A 19,485-nucleotide genomic window follows, 5' to 3' on the forward strand; every position below is an offset into this window, starting at 1 on the left:
AAATAAAAACAAATTTCAAATACTTTCTACTGTTTGCATTACTTGTTGCAGCAACAATTGAGAACAACTAGAAAAAGTCCACATTTTACCTTTTCTTAATTTTGTTTATTTGCCAAGTATTTTTTTACAGCAAGTTTCTCTTAAGTGTTTTTTTTTTCAACTGTTATTTTTAAGAGTCTTTTACATGACAATATAGAAAACAGAAAATAAGAGCATTAACATTTTCAGGAGCACTTGGAAGTCTAGCATTTGAAACTTTTATTAGGTACTGATTTCTAATGCATGTTGGCTTTTAATATTCTTTAATACACAGATAATACATACTTAAGCCAGAAGAGCTTTACAATTATTTGCACTAGTCCCAACACCCAGCCATAAAACTCACAATGAAAAAGAAAATGTGATGTCTTCCAGGAAAAGACTTCAAGAAAATTGCATCATGCCACCAGCCAAAAGGCAAATATCAAATTCCAGTTTCCAGAGCCAAAATGCCTAGGAAAGACTAAAAAGCAAAGAAGAGGGCAAGCCTTAGAACCTGTAATTAAGCTAGCAAAATATTCATATTCTAAATCAGTGATTTTTCAAATTTCTGATGTTTGTAGACACCTAAAAAATTTCCAATGCAACCACTGTATAGTTAATATATGTGAACTTTTTTCCTCGGTCATATTCCAGAAGTAGTCTTAGAAGTTGTTCACAGACCACAGACCCTTCCACTCTCCATGGAGCCCAAAGATCACATTGTGAAAGCCAGACAGAAATTCAGCAGCCAAACGAACTCTCTTTTAAAAATAACTGAAATCTTAGAAGACAGGTTTGTGAGGGGAAATTACAGGGAAAAAAAAACAAAACAAAACAAAACAGAATCAAAACACATACATAAAATGTCTTGATTGTACCTAAAAAAGATTCCATAGAGGTGTCTGGATATTGTAGCAAACTTTTTGACTTGCTATCTTCTCATGGTCAAACCCTATTGTCCTCATCCCATAGTAAGTTCAGATCTCCAAATTTCTTACGTCCTTAATGGATTGCTACTGAAAGTCAGTAGCTAAGTCTCATGTCGACTGACTTCCCGATGACAGAATTGGGGAGTGATCATATATCAAATCTCTTCATGCCTGTTGTGTCTCTGCCAAATAACTCCCTAAATCTTCATGGCAAACTGTTATTATAACAGCCAGATGTCTTAAACAGGCACACTTGTGCTATGAAGCAGATCTTCCACACAAGACAGGTCCAGGTGCTCCATGCTGATTCTGACTAAATCAGACATGGCAACGTGTGCACTCCCTACACTCCTTGCTAGGAAACCCTTAGTTTCTGAGATAGCCCATTCCCTTCAGCCAGAAGGTGATTCAAATACATGTAAATGTGGGGAGTGTTATGACAAATTAAGAAAGATCTCTGCAACATAAGAATAAGTAGACCTGATCAGGAGTAATGTAAATAAGAAGCTAGAAGAAATCAGAAGAAACAAAATGCCTACTATGCAGCTTTTATTCATAGGAAGGAAGCAACCATACATTAGCCTAAGAACTAGAAGGGGGGGGAGGGGGGGGGGGGGGAATAAAAAAAAAAAAAAAGAAAGGAAAAAGGGATAATGTCTATCTTTAAGAAGATTAGTTTTCCTGGAGTTCATGGAATTTTCAAAATATATAAATAGGCTGCTACTTTTGCACAAATTTTCACATTGGTTGCTTATTATTCAATTCATCTGTGTTAATGATTAACCCATCATAACTGATTTATCATTTTCATTAGTCTCAGAATTCAACATTCCACTCTGCAAATGCTGAATGGAAAAACACTTAGGCAATAAAGTAAAAAGTCCCTGGATGCTGTTTATCAAAGTAGTTACATCTGAAGATTAATTCAAATACAGAACATCTGCTGCCCTGGTGTCATAAAAATCCACAGCTGCATTATGAGCCACACACATTCTCTCAGGGTATCTGCTGAGACAGGGGAAAAAAAACCTAATCCCACTAAGGAAGACCAGCTAAAAAAACTTCCGTCTGTAATCAAGATATTGATACAGACATGGCATCAACATAGAGCTGAAATTCAGCCATATTCTTGAACGCAGAGTAGCGACTTGCTGCCTACACTTGCAGGCATTCATGCCACAATCAGTACTTTGCTGTCTGGGGCTAGAATCTGTTGCTGTGACTCATCCGAGGTGTCACCACACCACAGGAGAAATCCTGCTGTGATCTACAGCCTGTTCAACGTAGGAGTACTACAGTAGCTCACAGAAATCACTCTGGGGCCCTTACAGACACCAACTAGTACCTTCTTCCGTTAGAAACAGTTCAAGTGGAAATGGGGCTACTCATTTAAGTAGAATTTTATTTACTGTTGGTACAGATGCAACAGCTAGACCTTTATCATTCTTAAGAAAAATCCATTTTCTAACACACTGTATAAGGCAAATTCTAAAATCCTTGAGGAGACTTGAGCGCAGGCCAAACAACTAATACACTTGTCAATGTTCCCTATGAATGCTTCTGGTACTTCTGTAGAAGGCAGTGTCTCCTTACTCCACTGCCAGTCCTAAACTTTCCTATGTGCCACTTTCTCACTAGGACCTGCCCACACCTTCCTCAGGTGGGATTTGACTGCCTCTCACTTGGTCACCAAGGATCCCTCAAATCATACTGCTAGGCTTCCTTGCTCTCCCTTGCACTGGAATTATGGTTCTACATATCTCTCCCCAAAACTCTGTACTTGGATATGTGTTCCTCTAGCTCTTCTCCATCCTATCTGTGCTAAATGTTTTCTTCATTCACTTTATTCAACCTTCCTCATTTTTTTCCTATTTAGGAGATGAACCATTCAGGATGTTAATTTTACTGGAAGGATTGTAAGATCTGAGATACAGATCTGTTATGCCAAAAATGCTAGGAGCTGGCACCAACAAGCTCTTTGACCCACTGTAATGTTTCCCACACTCTGATTTGTGCACAATAGGCAAGTGGAGATCCAGGGAACAGAACAAAAACATTAAAAAAAAAACCAACCCACTCAAAAACAAACTTAACGAGATAAAACTCTAATGACAATTAAGAAACATGTAGATCGGATATGTTCACAAGGCTACTAAAACAGTGACTGGAGCTCTTCTCAATTAAGCTGGGTCAGCTTCAGCTCAGTAGGGTTGGGTGCTGCTACCAGGGGAAGTACCCTCATGCATGAAGTCCAGTGGATTAAGTGCTTTGCCCTGCTACATCCAGCCCTAGAACTTCCCAGTTCAGCCTTGCAGTGCCCTTGCAGAACATGAGAAACAGATGTGCCAGGACAAAATTACTGCAAGTTGCAGTGGAATATATGAACGCTTTGTTACTCTTCATTAACAACTCATGCTAAGACACTAAAATACAAACTGTAGCAAGGGAGGAGTTGGGTTCACCTGCTACTTGCAACAGAGAAAGCCTTTAATAAGCACAGCGATGGACAGTTTCAGAAGAAATATCTTAAATCACCATAGCTACATTTGCTACTGAACTGGGGTCAGAGGCCAGAAGTGCTGTCTAACCAGCCAGATGCCTGCTGGATGGAGCACAGGCTACTGAGATGGAGCACAGGCTACTGAGCTCAAGTTGTTACTCTACCAGCACTGCATGAAGCCTGTTTGTGTAAGGGCATATAAAAGGTGAGACTATCTGCTTCAGTAACTTTATCCAATCAAGGACCTTTCCAATACATCAGGGGATAATAAGCAAAGAAGGAAGCAATAAACAAAAGCACACAAACTGATAGACAAGGGATAAACAGAGACAATGCCAAAGACCTCTGGATACTAATAGATGATGCATTACGAAACTAACTCAGCATGACTGTGTATTCACCCACAACCTTCAAGTCGAACTAGTCAGTGAGTAGCAGGCTCTGGGGACCTAGTAGGGGTATCAAGTGGGCAGAGGGTTCATGCTGGTATTTGAGGGAGCCCATGAGTGTAGGGTGCCTATGGGACAAGTGTGCGTACATGTGACTGCAACAAGCACTGAACTAGATCAGCTGGTGAGTGGCGTACCCAGGAGGAGGGGCTCCACCAGTGCTTGGGGGATCCATGAATGCATGTGTGCTTTCATTCGCTAGGGAACGTCAATCCTTACCAGCCAAAGAGAAGAGGTACTTGGTTGTGAGCTCACTCCTAGAAGCATTACATGTGGGTGCTGCTGAAGGAATTGCCTTGCTTATGGCAATCTGTGTAGCCAGCCGTGCACAAGTCCTCTCTCTGTGTGGGCTCTGTGGTACATGTTTTGCCCTGCTAGTGGTTGAACTTGTAAATGGAAAAGTGGCAGCCATGCCCATCAGTCTGGGACGGAGACCTCTAGGTTTCAGGGCACCCTGCTGGGCTCCAAGAGTCATGCAGGAGGAATTTCCAGACTCTTGGAGCTGCTGGAAGCAATGGCTACTTATAGGATCCCTTAACTGTGCTTAAAGCTGATGTATATTTGGCTTCAATCCTATAGTCACATCAACATTTCTTAAGTAACAGCAAGGTCTTCTTTACATGCCCCATAATACAACTTCCCATTAAGAAAAAAATTTAATCCATGCTGATAGGTCTTAGCTCCCTGCTCCTGGAAAACTGCTCAAGATTTTGAAATAGATGACAAAAGAAGTACGTCTTATCCATCCCAGCAGAAAGACAGGAAAGGTATGCCATAAAGATGAAGATAAGCCCACACTTTGTTTAGCCATTTAGTCCCAGAACTGTTACATGCATTAATCTTTAGTCGAGAAAAAAGTTTAGCAAGGAAGATGTATTGAAGCCACCAAATTCTAAGGTTAGCTTTGTTCTCCAGGCTTTCTATAGTTCATCTATATTTCCCTTTGCTCTGCATAATTTTCAGGTCATTGCATAATTTTCAGGTCATTTGTCTTATCAATTAGGTATCAAAGGCCCACATATGTGCTTTGAAAGTGTGTAACAAAACAAAAGGTTAAATCCTAGGTTCAAGCAACAGGAGGCTGGCATTAGTTTAAATGGGATCAGAATGTTATATGTGACTTCAAATTCTTTTTTTTCCTTCTCTTCCTGGTGTGCATTTCGCTGCCTTTTCAAAATAACTGCTACCATGTTTTATTATTTGTATGCTTTTGAGTCTTTGGACGCTGTCCATCTCAAATCTTAAGAGATCTGATCTTGTTATTCAGTCACACTTCAGTATTATATTGGCTTATTAAACAATATGATGATAATTACCTTGGAACTTTAAAAAGCAAAAGACTCATTGTAATGGACCCACAGGAAGTACAGAAACTTAAATTATTATTTCTATAGTGACAAAACTATGCTTTATGTTTACAAATTTAACAAACTTCTACAGACAGCCTGATTTATAAACATCTGCTTACCTGCACTTTTTTCTTCATTTTAAGGTCATAAAGCTTTTACAGTAAATTCTTCAGAGTTATTGCACCTGTATGCAAAATAACATTATAATCTTACAAGTTGGATGCAGAATTTGTTCAGAAAGAAAATGCCCTTAGTGCACCTAAATCCTCGAATTCCCTCCATTACAATTGGTGCAATTTTTCATGAAACTAATAGCTGCTAGAACTGGCAAGAATTTGTAGATCTGAGGCCAGAGTACTACAGCTTTTCATTCTGCTGCTTGGCAGGTAGAGAAAAATTCTGTCATTCCACATAAACTGGCAGATCTAATCATTTGTGTAATTTCATATGGTTTTGCTTATCAATGAAACACGAGCTCTTTAATTTTTCTAAGTCTGTATTCTATTTATTTGCAGGATTGATACTTTGACCAACTAGAATGAATTAATAGGAGACACATCACCAAAAAGTTGAAAAACTATTTTTTTTTAAAGTAGTTCTGCTGTGTAAAGTTTCTTCCATTTTGAACTTAAGAAATAAAACTACTTCACAACTTGTCAGCAGCAGGTCATACACATTAACAACAGGACCTATGAGTTTCTTCAGCAACCAGGACCTTTCAGCAACACATGCTATAAAAATAGAATGAATCAGTCCACATCTCAAAAATATTTGTTTCTTAAACCTTAAACGCGTTAATTTTCCTCACTGCTTTATACTTTTTATTTTCCTAATAAGTTAAATTTTGGGGAGAGAAAAACAGACAAAAAAACCCAGACAACTACTATGACCTCCCCATTTCCTTTACCTCACCTAATTGACTGCAGAGAACAAGCACCTTCCATCCTCCAGGCACATCTGTGTATATGCTCTCACCAAATGTAATATTACTATAGCTGCCTCAACTCCCCCTAGATTTTCACTTTTCTATTACAGCACATCAACTATCCTGAGACACTCTTCCTCATATTAAAATTAATTGAAATGTGCTTTCAGCAGTATATTTTCATGCTCAGAAAGCTGACTGCAGTTAAGTATGGCATGACCACAGAGAAAAATATTTTCTCTGAGTATCTTTTTAATCTAGGCTTGTCATATGGTTCTGCACAATAAAAGCCCTATTTTGGCTTGCTCCCAACCTTCTCTTGAAACAAAGCCTGATCTCTCTTTGGTAGATTACTTGTCAGTATGTTAGCATACATGTTCATATCCTAGAAATAAGGCTGGTTAGATTCTTGATTCTATAGAGGAACCAGGAAAACGCATGTGCTAGTTTTTATCAGTCATTCTAAAATGCTGACTATTAGAATGATTGACACTTCCACTGAACATCTACTATTGCCTCATCTTCCTTCAGAAGCACTTACCGTTTCAGAGAGACAATAAAGGCCTCATCCAAAGCAACCTTACAACAAAGTAACCACTTAAGTCCACTACATGTGCAGTATAAGGTAGACCACATGAAAAATAAAGAAAAAAAAGATAATATGACCAAGTAAAAGGAGATAACATTACAGAAAGAACAGGAATTAATGAAAGTACTAGTTCACTTTGGATTATCACTGTTCGCACTAGCTCTCCCTGCTTCTCTTTTGCTTTTACTACATGACTCACTCATTCATCCCGAGACCTTAAGAGTTTCATGCAGCGCAGCACTGGACAGAATTTTTTGGTAAAGATAAATCATAGAATTACCTGAATTAATGTATGCTATAAGGGCGCAGAGTGGTATAGCTTTTACAGAAGTGGAAAAAGATGTACTTTATCGTCAGTGCACATGTTCTAATGTACACTGTGTACCTGTACATTAGTACAAATGTACTAATACTCAGTGAATGTGGAGACTGCAATAAATAAAAAAATAGCAAATTGTTACTTTCAGTTAAAACTGGAAGTTTTATGGATAAAGCTAATACATATTACGAAATCTTTGGGTTTACAATGTTAATAACATTTTTACAACAATCACCGGATACTCCTTGTTGCCTGGCCTTTGAATAGAGATGCAGGATCTTTTGCATCTCTAAAAAATAGATTTTTCACTTTAATTATCAGTTAGAATTGCAGACACTGGGCATATTTACACTATGCAATGAAGTGGGGTAAACTGAACTGAGCAACAGCTAAGGAAGCTCAAAACAAAGCACCATGCATGGGTGCTCAGTGTTACCTAAAATTGTAAGAAGCAGCTCCTACTGCTTTGGTTGCAACATCACTTTTCTATTTCTTTTTGCAGAGGTGCTACTTTCTCCAGATGGCATGATGCTGGTTAAGCAGATAACAAAATCTCTGACATTGCAATGTGTAGATACAACCAACTTTGTTTTGAAGAGCTAGCTATTAGCTGAAGGACTCTCACAAAAACTACTAGCCATGCCCTTCATACACTGGTATCGTGGTTTGCCGTTTGTCTGAGGAAGCTGCATCCTAAAGAAAGTGCAAAAGAAAATTAATCCTCATGTCTGCCCTCGCATTTTGAGAGCCAGTGCTTGTCCTCTGCATTCATCCAAAAGGAGTCATCTTTTAGCATGGCTCTGTGGGACTGACAGAGGCTAATTCTTTATAAAAACATATGACCAAGTTGAATATGAAATAAACAGTTTTAGGGGAAGATCTTTACGCAGAAGGTCCGTTACAGGCCACTTAGTATTTTGCAACAATCTGACATTAACTTAGATTTTGGGATACTGTATTAAGACAAAGTATGTCTGACTGCAAAACCTGTCATTCACTAACAGATAAATGAAGGATGAGAGTATACAACTGTAAAAATATTTAAATGATTGTGTATTATACAAATTCTCAGATTTTCAGAAAACCAACACAAAAGTAGAGCTAAAAGATGTATTTTTAAATTATGAAAAATCTGAAATCCCCATATCACAGTTGTTTGACATCCTCTCTGTAAAATCTGCTTTCTCTGTTATCAGCATCTCAATTTAAAATGTAACCATTGTTAACAATTACTACAGTTAGATATACTCCAGATGAAGAGCTTTTGCAGATAAAGTCAAACTGAGCATATGGAAACCTCCCATAGTTCATTGAAAAAAAACACATACAGACTATGATTCATCCTCCTTTCTGCGACCTTTATAAAGAAGAAATGGTTATGAATATTTGTAATCCTTTGGCAATTCTTGTCTTCTTCCTGCTGATATTTGTCAAGATTATCCACTAAAGATACTCTGCTTCCTGAGTAGTTTTCTTGTACCTCACTGAAACCTTTGGTTTGCAGGAAAGATGAGAATTGGAACTAACTAGCTTAGAACTCCAGATCTAAATTATTTTCAAGTATTTTGCTTTAAAAGATAATCTGAGCCTCCAACTTTTAATGCTTCTTTTAATTATGTGCCAGGTATGAGAATGAAACATCATGGCTTGACAGTACCCAGTCCAGAAGTTCCGGCTGATTCTGCCACAGACCACAAGAAACCATAAAATGACCATTCTCAATGTCACTTTGTATCTGATTTTCTGTGATATATTATACTGTGTACCACTGCAAAGGAAACAGTTTCCTTCTCCAAAGTCCATTTAAAATGCTGCCAAGTTACCCAGTTGTCTGGTTATTTTCTTTGTAAATTCTTGTTTGTAATTTTACCAGAATTTAATAGCTATGGCCTTTTATGGAACAGGGCAGCCCTGCGTCTGTGATGCTTTTGAAAAAACCTCCCGAAAACTGGTTGCTTGACTACTAAATAAGATTGGGGAAAAATATACAGCAATGGTGATATTCATATTTGTAATTGTTTATTTCAAAATCTGCAACTCCTTACACATATGTAAATTCTCTGCAGACTGTTGGTATAATTTAAGTGGGACATGTGTTCTCTGATGTCAATTTTGTTCAGACTCTGCAATAACTTGAAAGAACAGGATACACACACACACACAAAATATCTGTTTTGACCAAAATTATAAAATATTGTTTAAAGGGAGGGAAAAAAATAAAAAAATCATAAAACCTTTCTTTATATAATACAGATTTTGCAAATGAATACCTAAGATCTCCATTATTAACAAACTCACCTAGATAAGAATGGGAATAAATTTGAATGATTCATATAACAATCTGTCAACCTTTCCTATAAATGATTCTTTTTCTCAAAAAGGATACTTCAGAAAAAGAACTGTTGAATCATATTGAGTTACAAATCTGAATAATAGCAAAGTTTGCTCACGTAATTTTTGAAAATCAGACTTCGGGCCCAGCTCTAGACGTTCTGCAAATATAAGGCTTTGGTGAAGTCATTTTGGGTAGCAAATGCAAATTTTAGAATTAACAAATCATTTATGATATTTAATTACGCATATGAAATTCTGGTCCTACTGAAATTAACAGGCAAACTGTTAATGATTCTTTGAGACCACCACACATCATGCGTTGCTTTGTGACATGAATGAATATGAAGTGAAGAATATCACCCACACTTTGGTCTAAGCTTGCAAACATGTAAGCAACACAGTACTTCCGCTTCACAGTACCATCAGCAAGTGCTAGCTGCAAAACTTTTTCAATCTGTTAATTATCCCATAAACACGCCAAACCAATTTCTTCACAAAAACTGTGGCTTGTATATTTTTATACTCTTTGTTAGAAGAGCCAAAGTGTTATTTTGCTTATGAAAGCATATATTTCTCCTTAAATGAAGTATTTTTTTGAGGTAGTATTTACATGAGATTCTAGAGGGATCAGTATGTTTAAAAATAATACTTCGTTCATAGTTATCCAGACCACACTGTCATCCAGCTTGTTTCTGTCTGGGAAGAACTGGCATGTCCAGTTTTCCTTCTCCTAAGTCTACCAATGGAAACAGTCCAATATTTCACCAAGAACAAAATACAAAGGTCATAATGCCCTGTTTCCAAAACAGTGATCCATCCTGATCGTTACCTTGGGCAGAATCTCCAAATCCCACACCTGAGGCTTACCAGGAAACAGATACCTGTGACTCAGCCCACAGGCAAGAGGAAAGGTAGTCTTTTACAGCAAAAAAGACTAGCTCCCTACTTTTGTGTGCCAGTCACAGAGCTACCAAGGGTGCTAGCCCAGACAATATCCCCAGGAAAGGAAAGGAAAGAGCCTCCTCACTAACTGGACCACATATGCCATCCTCCCCTTCAGGGCAAACTTCCCATATAGCAGACAGGGTGTCTCCCTGCCTCCCCAGGCAGACTTGTTCCCAAAATTTCAGAAAAATACAGAACCTTATAACCTAAAATCTCTGACACTTGATATTGTGGTGATAAAATATACTCTTAAGTATCTCATCACAAATTTATTTAATTAAAAATTAACCTTGCAGTTAAATGGCCATAGTAACCAATTGTTCTCCTGCCCAATGCTTTTTCTGAGCAAGACAAGCAGTTAGCTATTGCTGCTTACTGGCAGATGTTTCCTGACAGTCAGAAGCCAAGCCAGGATATGGAATTAACACAAAGACCACACATGATGCTCCATCTGTCAAAAATCTATCAGAAAGGTAGCCCTGATAGACTTCTTGCAACATGAGGTAACACTGGGCATGAAAAAAAAAAAAAAAAATCATATTCCAATAACAAGAGGTTTTAAGACACAAAAGTAGTGCCTGCCTTCAAGCTATTGTTCCTTTAATTCCCAGAAGCAAGGTCCAGGCTTTCCTGATGAACTGCTGAGACAAAGAGCAGCCGCCGAGAATTCAAGCAGAGAATTTCACAAGGCAAAAGCCATAACCTTCACAGAAGCACAATACAAACACTAGACCTCATCTCCACAGTCAATAAGGGTGTCTACAGACTCATCCACATCTGGAATGGCTCCAACTATATACATATACATATATGTGTATCTGTCCAACTATATGGCCCTGAAGCATGCAGACTCATGCATACAAAACAAACCCACTCTTAAATCACAGAAGTATAGAATAATTCAGGCTGGAAGAGATCTCCACCACTAACTCCAAACTCCAAAATATGCAATTCATATTTATTTTCCTATAAAACAGCAAAGGAAGGCAAAAGACTGTTATTTCAACTTAGAAACAGTTCAGAAAGTTCTGAGATGATCTAATCATGTGCTATATATGACACACAATTCTTCATTCAGCCCATTAAGAATATTACCAAATCGCTTGTATTCGGTATTGTACATTAAACCTTGCACTTGTAGTGTGACAGCTACTCCTGAACTCACAAGGTTTGTGTAAATTACCCAGTCTTATTTGGAGACATCTCCATATAGGAGACATACATGGAGACATATAATGGAGCAGACATGTAATAGCCATCCAATGTCTGTTGCCCCCATTAGCTCAGGCGTCATTACAAAGTACTAAATTTCATTAGGCAGATTTACCAATACCCACCCTACTTTTGCCACACGAATAATGCATTAAAGGCATGGTCCGTCTGCAGAATTGTACCCCTATGTAGACACGTTTGTTCCATTCACTACACTGAGCATGTGCATTCTAAACTTTATCCAAGGAGTTGTATGCTGGAGAACCACATCCAACTTCTCCAACATCTATTTATCAATACAGCTGGAGAGAGTTGCCTAAAATAAACAGCTAGGCCATTATGTTTGTCTAAATAACGAGCTTACATTATACATTTCAAAGCAATAGCTTTGATGGAATTTAAATCCCTCTAGAGAAAAGCAGTATTTAGCCACAAGCATATAACTGTTCCACCAAAATATATATATGCATGAATATTTTAGGACAGAAAAGATCATTGTCATCTGCACACTGCGTACATAAACAAGGAAATTCATCTCTGATTTTCACATCACACCTGTAACTCCTCAAGTTAGATATTTCAGAATGACAGCCTTGATTTTCAGAAAGCCAGCTCAGCTTTTGGAAGGTACTTTAAGAATTAATTCTTCTCACTCCTAGAAATGTTTCCAATTTCAATTGTTATTTTCCATTTCAGTATTTTAACTTCCAAGACATTTTGGTACATTAAGATTCCTTCCGCCATTAGTGTCTGCTCAGACATCAACATTCTCAGAGCTCTTCACTCAGGACATATAATACAGATTTGATTTTGCATAGCACCTTTCATTCAAGCATCTGAGAAATTCCTCATGTGTATTTATGAGTGTTAAACCGCCTATAGAAATATCCCCATTTTGCAGATAAGCAAACTGAAGGAAAAGACACTAAAAATAATATTCTTCAAGAGGATGAAAGTAACAAGTGATGAGACCAAGGTGCTTATGTATTTCTGGGAAGGCAGGGTCAGGAAAGCTCTCTGAAGTCACAGAGTGCCCCTGGCAGAGCCAAGAGTAAAACCCTCATGGTCAGATTCTTATACCTGGAGTTCTATAGCAAGGTCATTATGATTTGAATACATTACTTCTAGATACCATTGTATAAAGTTGAAGTGTACAAGTCTGTATTCAAAACAGCTCAGAAATGCACTACAAATTTAATACTAACTTTTCAATTACATTAAGGGTACAAAGTATCCAGCACAGGAATGCAACAGGCTTTACACTGCCTAAGCAACTGGCTGTTTTCACCCTATTTCATACAGTAAGGCACTTTAAGCCTAATAACTCATAAACACCTGTACTTGCAGCAAGACCAAATTCGCCTTGGCAGCTGCTGAAACTTTGACCCATGGCAGAGACAATGAAGACCTCAGCCCAACAGTTTAGTCCCCAGTGACTCTGTCTCAACGGAAATGCACACACTCAGCTGCTTCTTTTCACATTTGAACCTGGAGGAAAGCTTTTTCTGGGTCAATGCACATTACTGAGTAGATGAAAGAACTTAATTGGCTTTCCCCAAGATGCAGCTAATAGCTATCAGAGTATATTTGGAGAGGAGACTTATTAGGCACAGACCTCTTACTCTCACAGCCTTATGTCATACAAAGCAGTAGGTCAGATCATAGTAAGAGGCAGAAAATGACGGTGTCTCCCATCCCAGTAGATGGGATTGCATAACCAGGAGAAAGTAAATTTTCAGTACATTTATATAACCTTTCTTACAACTCCAATATTATTGCTCAAGCATGCTGGGACATAAAGGTTACTGAGATTTTACTACTATTTTTAAACTGAGGGACATGGGCTTTCATAAATGGCCAGCTTTATACAAAATGAACATCTGTCCCGAGATTTACACACCTCATAAAGTCCTTCCTATCTGCATTAAGGCATTTCTGAAAGTTCTCTAAAAAGTGTTTCCCCTTGACTGAAGATACATCTTCCCCATTGTGCTTCCATTAAGAGTCTGAATATCACTAATAAGAAAACTGAACATCTACTCCAAATCGTGATTAACTTAATTAACCTACCATACGCTTTCATAGTATTCTATTATAATCAATGCAATTAGATGGGGGAAAAGTATCTCTTACTTCCAAAGATACTCAGACATGTTAGATATGCCATTTAGAGATTTTGAAGACAGATGTTTTAAAATACAGACAATAAAAGCATATGTTTAGGGATGTTAAAACAACAACAGAAATACCACCTGAACATGGCTCAAATAAACTAGAAAGTCTTCTCTGCACATACTGGATGGCTTTGGAGGTTTTTCCAGGATGGCAGCTTATTAGCTGTAACTGATTGTCACGGCTTTGAACTAAAACTATTCTAGCTCCTGAGAGCAGTTTTGGTTTGCTAGTGTAATAAAGGCATGATTCACAGAAAACATCTTTGACATTTCTGGGCTATGTAAGAACTAATACTAGGTCCCTGACCGCCTCACACACTGAAATCCTAACATCTTAAGGTCCTTTCCAACATGAAATCCTGATCTTGTTGAAATATGTAGGAATTCTGCATTTGATTTCATATGGTCAGGATCTCACCACACTACCAGAGCAACAGTAAGCAAACAAGAATAATTCAATCTTTTACAGTGTTCTTGAGATCACAGCAGGAGAGGCCATTTTTTACATCATCCAATTCTATCTGTAACCCTCCACCAGTTTTGTGACATATATTAAAACTTCCATTAAAATCAAGGATTTATACTGATATGTTAGTAATGATAGCAAAGAATCCAAATTCCTACCTCTTTGCCAACGTGAGTAATTTGTACAACTCTAAAAATTAACTTTGCAGGAGTCATTGAGTAGTCCAGTGTGCAGTTCCTGGCTGTGTGCACCCTAGCTATAAGCAAATCTAAATACCATTCACTTCCTGGCTGCTCTGTTGTAGGAAAAAAACAAAAAGGGAGAAGCAAAGCAAAGGAGGAGAGGATGGATCTCCTTTGATATAAATAGAGGAAAGACCATTGCAGAGACACAAAAAAAAAATGAAGGATTTAAAGGACTGTCTCAGGAATAGAGTAAGTCAGCTATTACCAAACCTTTCACATAACATCGTGTCCATGAGAATCTTATGTGTTGTACTACACTCTGGTATCTTGTCTATATCTATACAGGGGTGTCTCGGGTTCACATCATAAAGTAGGGCTACAGCATTAAGGAGCTTTACTGCTATCCTTTGAAGCACACAACAAAACTAGAGCCTACATGCCTCCATACGAGTCAAATACACTACCTGATTGGAGTTTGGTTTGGATTGTTTTTAACAAAGAGAGGGAAAATAGTTCCATGGACTCCCCACTCTGCTTCCAAGATTAAATATGTACACACATATGCATACACAGCAAGTCCAGAGGACAGCCACAAGGATAAGGGGACTTAGCACCTCCCATACAAAGGCTGAGCAAATTGGGGCTGTTTAGCCTGGAGAAGAGAGGCTGTGTGGAGACCTCATAGCAGCCTTCCAGTATCTGAAGGGGGCCTACAAGGATGCCAGAGAGACTCTTCACTAGGGACTGTAGTGATAGGACAAGGGGTAATGAGTTCAAACTTAAACAGGGGAAATTCAGGGTACATATAAGGAAGAAATTCTTTCCTGTTAAGGTGGTGAGGCACTGGAACAGGCTGCCCAAAGAAGCTGTGAATGCTCCATCCCTGGCAGTGTTCAAGTTCAGGTCGGACAGAGCCTTCGGTGACATGGTTTAGTTTGAGGTGTCCCTGCCCATGGCAGGGGGGTTGGAACTAGTCAATCTTAAGGTCCTTTCCAACCCTAACTATTCTATGATTCTAAAACAGAAATTACTGTCAGATCAGACAGAAGAGCCATAGCAATTCAGATAAACATTTAAATAATGCAATACTGTCTTGGCTACATAGCCATGCTTTTTTCATGCTCTCTCTACATGAACTATCCAGGCAGAATGGAGAAAGTTGCTGCACTATAAATATACAGACTGTTTCAGTAAAAACAAACAAAACCTATACTGAGAACAAGCAATAAAAAAGTTCTACAATAAAGTATTCTGAAAACTAAACTACAAGCCAAATATAGAATCATTCACACAAGCCATTTATCAACCTCAATTTTATCATTCTCCCAAAGCCGTGACATGAAGTCGTATAATCTTTTGGGGTTTTATGAAATCCAGGATGGTTTCTCTGGCTGTTTTTCAGACCTCTGCTGTGGCTCTTACCTTCTTTTTTTTACAGTTTGATCATTCCGAGTGAGAGCTCTTCTGAAAAAGCAAGTTACACTCAGTCATCCTCTGGCTTTTGCACACAATGAAATTGTTTAATCACAGCCACCTGGTTTTATATGTGATGTATGTGAAAGTGATTTTAAATGCTTTTTAAACCATTTCTATTGTTTTGAACCAATCTCAAATTCTTTTCCTTCACTCCCTCTCCCCTCCAAGAAAACGTGACTACGTCTAAAATAGTAAGAAATTCATAAAGTAAGGTCTGTAGACAATTGCTGTCTTATTCACCTCATTGATGTTTCCATCTGAGATAATTTCCTATCCAGATAGGATTTTAGGCACAGGTATTGTAGAAACCTGCCCAGCACCTTAACTTCAAAGTCCATGTGATTACATGGGCAAAATCTCATCTTTTGAAAACAAACTGCTTCAAGATCTTGACAAAAAATCTTGCAAGCCTGAACTTAGTGCTCATCTCAACAACCTCTGCAACTACCCCTTCCTCTTTTGTCTACCTTCCACACCGTGAAACAGCATATGTGGGCTGGAGCTTGTCTAGAATATACCCCTAGGACACACTATACATGATCAAGAACATCATAGTCTAAAAGGCAGAAGAAGTATGGTCAAAAGGCAGACAAGAAGCAGTACAAACATGCATATGACCATGCTAAAGGCAAACTTTCTGTACAGTGCATCTGTTACTGGAGAAGTTTTCCAGTTAAGTGTTTGTGAAGAGTTCAAAAGCCACAAGCTTCTGGAAAATAGTAGGGCACAACAGCAGATCAGACCCCTTTTCTAGGGCCTTTTAACTGCTGCATGTCAAAGTCTCTGTTGTCACTGCTGAAAACTCCAGTGTTACCGCACCACATCTTTTCTAAAATTTTAACCATGGCAAATGGCAATGACTTGCTTCATTGTTCCTTATGGATTTACTGAAAGACAAGAAGGAAAACAATGTTATGATATTAATGCCACACGTACTTCTAGTTACATTACTGCTTCTAGACCCGCTCCTCATACTTCCAGTTATTTACATAAGAGTCTCCCTACTACTTGTCTAAGACATTATTTGCAAAAATACAGTCTTGCCCCTACAGAATAATCAATGTTTGTGGTTGCTGCTCTGCTACTGACCTATCTTTCTCTCTAGCTACCATCTGCTTTCATATCATTATATTCACAGTCCTGCAGTTGTCAAGGAATGACTAGTTTGCCTACGATTTTTTAGAAAAGTGTAATAAACTCTGTCAGTTTCAGAGTTTTCTGCGCAGCACAGAGCTACTGAATGTGTGCAACTGAATCAAATGCAGGCAGTTAGGCATAACAGTATTATTAATATAAAGCAATAGAAGAATCCACACAACAAACATTACCCAGACCTCAAAGCACCAAGTCTAGCCTAGGAATCTCCAAGCCTCCAAGTATTAGAAGTGTTTCAACCACATGCTGTTGGGAATATGGGTATTCCCAGACAAAGCCTCACTGTCAAAAGGCTAATTCCAGAGCACATGACTCCTCAGAAGAATCTTCCAACCCAAATTTCCGTAATATCAGCACTCTCTCACAGGACCATCTCTGTGTCAGACTAGTTTACCAGCCTGTCTCTCTGCCTCTCCATCTCTGAATTCACAGTTTGCTGTACTGGACCTTCATTTCTTTTTTCTTTTTTCCTCCCCGTTTTCCTCAGTAGATGCTTCTTGAACTGTAAAGTGGGAACAGCTAGATTAGGCCAGAAGTTTGGAACTGAATTCTGAAGTCCATCCCTTCAGCCACAAAGTTTAACAAAAGCACACTTAGCTTGAGGGTGATGCTGATACTGGCTTCTCAAGGAGTCATAAGCAATGTGCTAGCCCTATTTCCAAGGCACTCAATATTCTGGGCTGAAAATTACCCCCTAAGCTCAAACCTGAAAGACATGGATGACAAACCTTATTAAAAATGACAGTGTACCTACTAACAATTGGAATAGTCTGTACAAAAGAGAAGAAGTTGTCCTTGAGACCAGGTCTAAACTCTGGAAGGAGGGACTGCAGAAACTAAGGATCACACAGACTATCTTCTGCTCCAGGTTCCCCCTTTGGACTTTGCCTTCCCAAACACAGAGTAAATGCCTAGTAACATGCACACTGACAAAAACAGTTGTAAAAGCAAAGATTAAGTATTCCCAGAATTCTTTAATGTATGAAAAACAATGAATTTCACATGTCATGAAGTCATGTCACAAAGCACAATAATAATGTATTTGTATGAACTGCTATAAAGGCAGCACAAAAACATGTTGGTAAAGTTATCTAGAAAACATTACCAGAAAGCTATACTAGTTCATCTGAGCCCAGCTTCTCACAGTGCAACCCTGAGTTGTGATAAACTTAGCTCTTTTACAGGAATTTTATATAATGTATACAATACCATCTAGTCATAACCTCCAAATCCCACTGGAAAATAAAAATAAAAATCTAACTGAAAGAAAACATTCACAAAATTAAGATCTAAAAAATAACCACAGTCTCAGCTATAACCTACTTTCCATTCCCATTTAAAATCTACAGCCAACAGGACAACGAGAAATTACAAACTGGAGTTTTTAAATGCTTCTGTGTGTAATGTCATTGGTATGACTTCTGTCTTTCTAATACAATATAGCCTATTGAACTATGTTCCAGCAAAGTATGTAGGACCTTGATGATATTCCACCACAGGCATCAATTAATGAGGCCATGTCCTAGGAGGATAAAATTGAATTAGAAAAAGAATGACAATAAATTCAGAATAGGCATCTGTGAAGTAATTTGAAAAGAAATTTCTTCCTGGCAAAGAGCAAAGCAAACATTTTGCAGGGGTCATAAGAAGGGTTTGGGGAAAGCACTTTGTTACTCAATTAATGCAAAGTGATTCTACTGCTTTAAAATCTATAAACTGTATTAATAGCCAAGCCATTACTTCACAAGAAGCGTCTGTGAGGCCTCTGGATGTTTATTATTAATATTATCCTGGTCCAAAAATGGCTAGCAATTATTACCAGGCCATTAATTGTGACAAGCTAGAGTTTTATTTCGTGTGCAAGTCTGTGTTTGTTTGGTAAACCTCTTGTAACCCTTTTGGGATTATGGTGTCCCAGTATGTTCCACCAATTCCACATATATTGCGTATCCAAATATAATGTTCCATATTCCAGTTTCCATAATACCAAAGTTACTACTGAGATAGGAAATTGACATCAGATTTCTTTAAATGTAATTACAGCAAATAGTGGCTTCCAAACATAACTTTTAATATCTTACTTCTATTTCAAATCCAAGTGTATTAGAATTATTGTAATAAGACTGTTTGGGCTGAGGTGGGAAATCATTTTAACACATCATGGATCTAGTGCCCAGTACCAGTTGCTGTGCCTGGGCATGTGGGCCCAGGCAGTGGGACTCCACCATGTCTCTTTCATACTATCAGAAGGATGCCAGAGCATCTGTGGCTAAGGTCAGCTAGCACTCTCTCAGGCATTTAGCTGCTTCTGTCGAGAAGCTCCTTCCAATCAGGCAGTTGGGATGTGACCAACTCAAAGATGGTTTAATACCTGCACATAGCCAGACCATTCTGGCTCATTCTGGCTCATTCTGGCTGGAGAACAGATCTTTGCTTCATTAGTATCCTAACAGAGAC

General features: G+C 38.3%; 1 protein-coding gene across 3 annotated transcripts in view; it reads right to left on the reverse strand.

Moving 5' to 3' along the window:
• Positions 1 to 19,485, reverse strand: part of TMEM200A (transmembrane protein 200A) — a 53,818-nt gene that overhangs the window by 27,472 nt on the left and 6,861 nt on the right. The window contains exon 2 of one of the 3 annotated variants that reach the window (XM_061474889.1): positions 5,368 to 5,432. The exons of the other annotated variants lie outside the window; for them this stretch is intronic. The gene's annotated coding sequence lies outside the window, so the exon portion shown is untranslated. The remainder of the gene's footprint in view (positions 1 to 5,367; positions 5,433 to 19,485) is intronic. 3 annotated transcript variants of the gene reach the window in all.

The sequence above is a fragment of the Pezoporus flaviventris genome, unplaced genomic scaffold, assembly GCF_033815535.1.
Source record: "Pezoporus flaviventris isolate CSIRO_AGI_PZ_B2104156 unplaced genomic scaffold, CSIRO_AGI_Pfla_v1 ptg000081l, whole genome shotgun sequence".
NCBI classification, from domain to species: Eukaryota; Metazoa; Chordata; class Aves; order Psittaciformes; family Psittacidae; genus Pezoporus; species Pezoporus flaviventris.